General features: G+C 42.1%; 1 protein-coding gene across 1 annotated transcript in view; it reads right to left on the bottom strand.

Annotated features, from left to right (window-relative positions):
- The window catches only part of CDH13 (cadherin 13), a 758,015-nt gene that overhangs the window by 346,687 nt on the left and 405,315 nt on the right, over positions 1–6,013 (bottom strand). The gene's annotated exons all lie outside the window — the stretch shown is intronic.

Raw genomic sequence — 6,013 nt, 5'->3', positions numbered from 1 at the left:
TCCCCATTCCCTATCCACTGTACCCCATTCCCCCAGCCCCACTTTCACAAGTTCCTGTTCTCTTATTATTCCTAAGTAATAAAGAAATCTCCTAAATGTGTAATTTTACATATGCAGTTGATACTTAAATCTCCAAACAGCTGGTATGTAAAGCAGGCTGTATATATCACTGAACATTAGCTAAAGCCAGTATCCCTGCTTTATTTCTACATTTCCATGGCTGTTTTCTTTTGGCGCCAGATTCTTATTAATACATATAATATCTTCTTATGCATTCTTTGCATCAGGAAGCTATTGCGAAATAAGCTAAGGTGTAAATTTAAAGCAATTCTTCACTAATTATTATAAGGCCGCACTTGCGTCTCATGAAGGGTATCTTTTCATTGTTTAGCTGAATCGACTTCCAAAGCGGACCAAGACCAGACATTCCACAATAGTTATTCCAAGTTATTTCCCAAGGTCGACAAGCCTCAACACAAACAATTTGCCCAAGGACTCCACAGCCATTAAGACCACGTGTGCAATATGATAAGACGTAGACTTCATTGCTCTTGCTCTTCCTTCAGAAGTATATTAGAGAAGATGCAGAGAATGCTGCGATGGTCTCATATTAACTAAAGAGCAACTCAAACCAAACCACCAGCCACTGGCATTTAGGTAGTTCAAAATCTAGATGCAGTCTGGGATGCAAACATCATGGATCCATACTTACAGAATTTTTAATAGGATTATCAATAACCACTTCTTTGCAGTCATGACACTGAATTATGTTATCATGGATTTGAGACACTTAAAAAATGCAAACCATCTTATTTATTGGCTATACTATCAGAACGCCTTCCCAGCTGTTATGGTCTACTGCGTAAACAGGTATTCAGGCAATTTTTAAAATGCACAAATTACATACTTGATAGACTACAGTGTCTCCTTCAGAATCATTAGTGTCAATCATGGGACTACAAGTTTTAAGCAATGTTTGAAATGCATGCTGTTCAAACAATAGATCATCGTATAGAACTATCACAACCTTAATACTGATGGAACCAATATTGAGGATTAGTAATTAGCCATTACAATGTTATTTGTGTTATATTGCCAATGATTACTCCTGATACAAATATAATGACTCTTTACTTACGTAAAAGTAAAAAAAAAAAAAAGTGCACTATTTTATTTTATTTTATTCGGCTTCTGTTTGAAGATCATTTTCAAACAGTGCTCTTAGTTTAATTTTTAATGGGAAATGAGATGGCTGTATGTAAGGAGCAATGACCTTTCAAAAAGGAAGATGGATCCCATACCTTCAGTGCCTTTGTATATACCCTCAGTCCTAAAAAGTAGGAGAGAGGTGGATAACCACACAGTTTGGCTTCTCTTTGTCTCCTTTTCTCTTTGTTTCAGAAATGGGGCCTGGCCCTTCCAGGTGCTATACTTCTTTAATAACTGTTTAAGCCAGCAGGACCCAGGAAGGCTCTGGAAACTTAGTGTCAGTGCTCCTGCCTTTACAAGCCGGCAGGAGACATGAAACAAAACTGCACTGTACTGTCCTGCATGAAAGAACTGTCGAGAAATTGCTAATAAAAGTAGCCTAAATCTACGCGTTCTCCGAACTTGCTGATATCAATGGAGCTATGCTGATTAAGACCAGCTGAGCATCTGAACGTGAGTGTCCAATACAGACATTTGAAAGTAAAAATGACCTGGGGGTCTCAACCAATGTCAACGACCGAGGGAGGTACAGAGATAGAAAACTTCCCACTCGGTTGCACTATGGAGTCCGTTAGCAGTTTATAAACCAGCAAGACAGAGCAGAGATGATCTGAGCTACCGCATTATGCTGTGCAACTGTAACTGGACGGCTGGCAAACCGCGGTGTAATCTGCACCTCAGCAACATCACTGTTGTCAAAACACATTTGTACTGAGGAGTCTCCAGTTGCCAATCTATTTATAGGTTTCAACAGCTAAGCAGAGAATATCTGACCAATTTCACCCTACTCGAGTACGGCCTTAAACTTGTTATATATTTTCAGTGACACTGATAGCATTCCTGGGTCTTCAGTTGAGTTATTGTAGATTTATATTAGCATCAATGGGACCAAAATTTGAGCAAATAGATAGAAAAGGATATATGCATATTCAGCACATTACAAGGAGTCCAGGAGAAATGCTGAAAACCGTTTTCTTCATATCAGAACGTCCTGATTATTTGACTCCTCTTTTCTTTGGGGGCCTTTGCATTCAGGGGGCCCTTACAACTCTCCTCACTTCAAATTTATTCCTTGAGGGTTGCGATTAGTGTGGCAACTTGCAACGCTTGCTTGCAGCAGAGGTAATACAAAAACAACAGCCTAATGGTTTAAGACCATTAAAGAAAGGGCATGATTTAAGTGTTTAATTCCTGCTCTGTAATTAAACCCTTCTTCAGTGCTCTTCATCAAAAAGTACCCTCCTGAAAACAAATCTTTTCCAAGGCTGAAGAAACTGTTGTGGATTCCTGCAGTTCCATTTTCCTTCTGGCAGAAAAGCTGAAATACTGAAAGAAAAATTAATCTTCAAAGGAATTCTGACCTGATTGCATAAAGAATGTATCAGGACAGTCAGTTCTCTGAAGATTTCATATCCATTTCTGCAGACCCCAGAGGTCTGTCTTTCATGTAATACATGTGGCGTTATAACCTGAGAGGACTACATACTTGTAGAACAAGGCTTCTCCTTATTAAGAGAAAATCTTCTCTTCTGCAGGCTGTGTTCCTCCTTCCATGTTTGATGCAGCTGTGCTACAGTCTGAACAGCTTAGAGCACCTACTCATTTCTGGATTTCTAATGGTTATTGATGAATTGGTGGAGGCCCCACATAAAAGGACAAATTGTGGTTTATTTGCATCTGCTCTTCCACTAAAGCACCTACTCTGGACTCCTTTAAGAGACATTTGGACATTTATCTTGCTGGGATCCTTTGACCCCAGCTGACTTCCTGCCCCTGGGGTAGGGGTCTAGATTCGATGATCTTCCGAGGTCCCTTCCAGCCCAAATGTCTATGAAATCTATAAAGGGAATGGAGGAAACCACCCATCATAACTCACTGAGATGAATTTCCAGCAGCAACAGGTTAGTGGGCAGAAAGGGTTTAATTTCTACCTCCCTGTACCAGGGTGGATGAAAACAGATCCACGGAAGTATCTGGACACTGGGTTTTACCTGGGCAGAATGCAAATGCCAAAGCTTTTGATGATCATCTTCACTTCTATTCCTGTTTTAAAAACTGTTCAGGAAAAAAGTAATAATTGAACACTTTTTTCATACAGAATGTGCTCCCTGAACAGCATTAGTGGAAGAAAATAATGGAAAAGAACGTAACCCAGCCATGTAAATCTATTTTGATGAGAATGGAACCTGCAGGAAGTCATAAAAACCAGCATGGACTATACTGAAATTAAATGGAATTCTCGATTATACCGTTCAAAAATGAAGTAGATACAAATTTGATACGACTGCAGTCACGATACCATGGGTTGCTTGGTAATGGACGTTGACAAATATGCCAAAAATTTATTTAAATCCCTTTTGCAGGTTGCACGATCAGGATGTTTGGCAATATTTAGGGAATGAAGAGCTTAACAATAATGTAACTGTCCATTTGAGTTGAGGAAGATAAGTGTCTCTATGGTCCCTTTACACGTGCAAGTAAAGGCATAATGGGATATAATGCACGATCCACACACAATGGTGCTCCACACCACATGTGCATGGCAGAAGTGTGATTGTGAGGTCATGCATTAGATCCCATTGTCCCCTATTGCTGGTAAGAAGCAAGAAGCAAGTTTCTATAGCTAGGAGCCCTCTCACTTGGGGGGATCTCAGCTGTGGGGGTGCCCCACGTGCCACTACATCTAGGAGATGCAGCTGCTGCAATTTCCGAGCCATGGAGCTCCACACACCCCTGAGGCTGGGAGATCACAGCCACAGGACACTGCTGCAACCCACTATCTGCAGCTGCTAGACATTGCCAGGGCTGAGATTCCCTTCACCTGCAAGATTCCCAACCCTAGCTGTGCATGGTGCACCCCTGCAGCTGGGAGCCCCGTCAGACCCTGCTACTTGTACAAATTAAAACTGGATAGCAACCAGGTATAAAGTCAGTACACAATTTCAAGGTTTAACTTTATAGTTCATTGGTCCTTCTATGGTGTGACAGGTACTTTGCACATGTGGCTGACCTCAGTTAACTGCACAATTAATCAATTTACAATACCTATAAAGTAGAGAGGGGGCCAATGTTTCTGTACATGTGTGTGCATGTTGGTGTGTGTAAGCATGGGCGTGCAAAGATAGAGGACAGTCACAGCTGGATTTTTACCCATCTCAAAGTCAAGACCAGTTTTGCAAACTGATCTTTCCGAAAGGAAGACTTTGTGCCAGAGGTGCTGAGTATGTGTGAGACCTGGACCCCCACGGAACGAGGACTGTCACGTGAAATGCATAAAACTTTCTACAGGTCCAGCATCTTAACCCACCTGCAACAAAAATTAAAGTAGGTGCCTATGCTTCCTGCCAACCTTTTTTTTAAATTAATGAAACTGAGAATGTGAAAATGTAAAAGAAGCCTTCATAAATACAGGGACTCACTTATTCCATTGACTGCTGCCTAAATTAAGTGATATTATGGTTCTTCGTTTTCTTGTTCATATGAAGTTTATTTATTATTTTTATTACAGAAACGGCTAGAACTTCCAAATGAGCCAGTCAAAAAGACTAACATTGTTCAAATCATAGAATCATAGAAAATTACAGTTGGAAGAGACCAAAAGAGATCATCCAAGCCAAGGCTTTGTCTAGCTGGGTCTTAAAAACCTCCAAGGATGGAGAGTCCACAGCCTCTCTGAGTAACCTGTTCCAGTGTTTTACTACCCTCCTAGTAAGAAAGTTCTTCCTAATATCCAACCTCAACTTCCTTTGTTGCAACTTGAGACAATTGCTCCTTGTTCTGTCATCTGTCACCGCTAAGAGCAGTCCAGCTCCATCCTCTTTTGAACCGCCTCTTCAGGTAGCCGAAGGCTGCCACCTCCATCTTCTCTTCTCCAGACTAAAGAAACCCAGTTCCCTCATCTTCTTTTCATAAGTCGTGCCCACCTAGCCATTTTTATTGCCCTTTGCTGGACTGTCTCCAATTTGTCCACATCCTTTTTGCCCAAAACTGAACACAGTACTCCAGATGTGGCCTCACCTATGCTGAACTGAAGGGAATAATCACTTCCCTCAATCTACTAGCAACACTTCTATCAATGCAGCCCAAGATGCCATTAGATTTCTTGGCAATGGGGGAACACTGTTGGCTCATATTCAGCTGATTGCCCACTGTACCCCCCAGGTCCTCTTCTGCAGAGCTGCTGCCCAGCCAATCAGCCCCCAGCCTGTACACCGGTGCATGGGATTGCTCTGTCCTAAGTGCAGGACTTTGCATTTGTCCTTGTTGAACCCCATCAGATCCCTTTTGGCCCTATCCTGCAATTTGTCAAGGTCTCTCTGAATCCTAGCCCTACACTCCAGTATATCTACTGTTCCCCCAAGCTTTGCATTGCAGACTTGCTGAGGGTGCACTCTGTGCCATCTTCCAGGTCACTGATGAAGATATTGAACAAAACCAGCCCCAGGACTGACCCCTGGGGCACTCCACTCAATACCAGCTGCCAACTAGACATTGAGCCATTGATTACTACCCTCTAGCCCAATGAACCAGCCAGTTTTCTATCCACCTTACAGTCCATTCATCCAGCCCGTACTTCCTTAGCTTGCCTGTGAGAATGTTGTGGGGAACTATAAAAAGTCTTTCTAAAATCAAGGTACATCACATCCACTGGTCTCCCGACATCCACAGAGCCAGTCATCTCATCATAGAAGGCAATAAGGTTGGTCAGACATGACCTGCCCCTGGTGAATGCATGCTGGCTGTTCCTAATCACCCTTTTCTCCTCCAAGTGCTTAGAAATGGATTCCTTGAGGATCTGCTCCAT

Source organism: Crocodylus porosus, unplaced genomic scaffold, assembly GCF_001723895.1.
Source record: "Crocodylus porosus isolate Cpor-Errol unplaced genomic scaffold, CroPor_comp1, whole genome shotgun sequence".
Classification (NCBI taxonomy): Eukaryota; Metazoa; Chordata; order Crocodylia; family Crocodylidae; genus Crocodylus; species Crocodylus porosus.
Note: the sequence above shows the minus strand (reverse complement) of the source record. Positions and strands in the feature narration are given on the sequence as shown.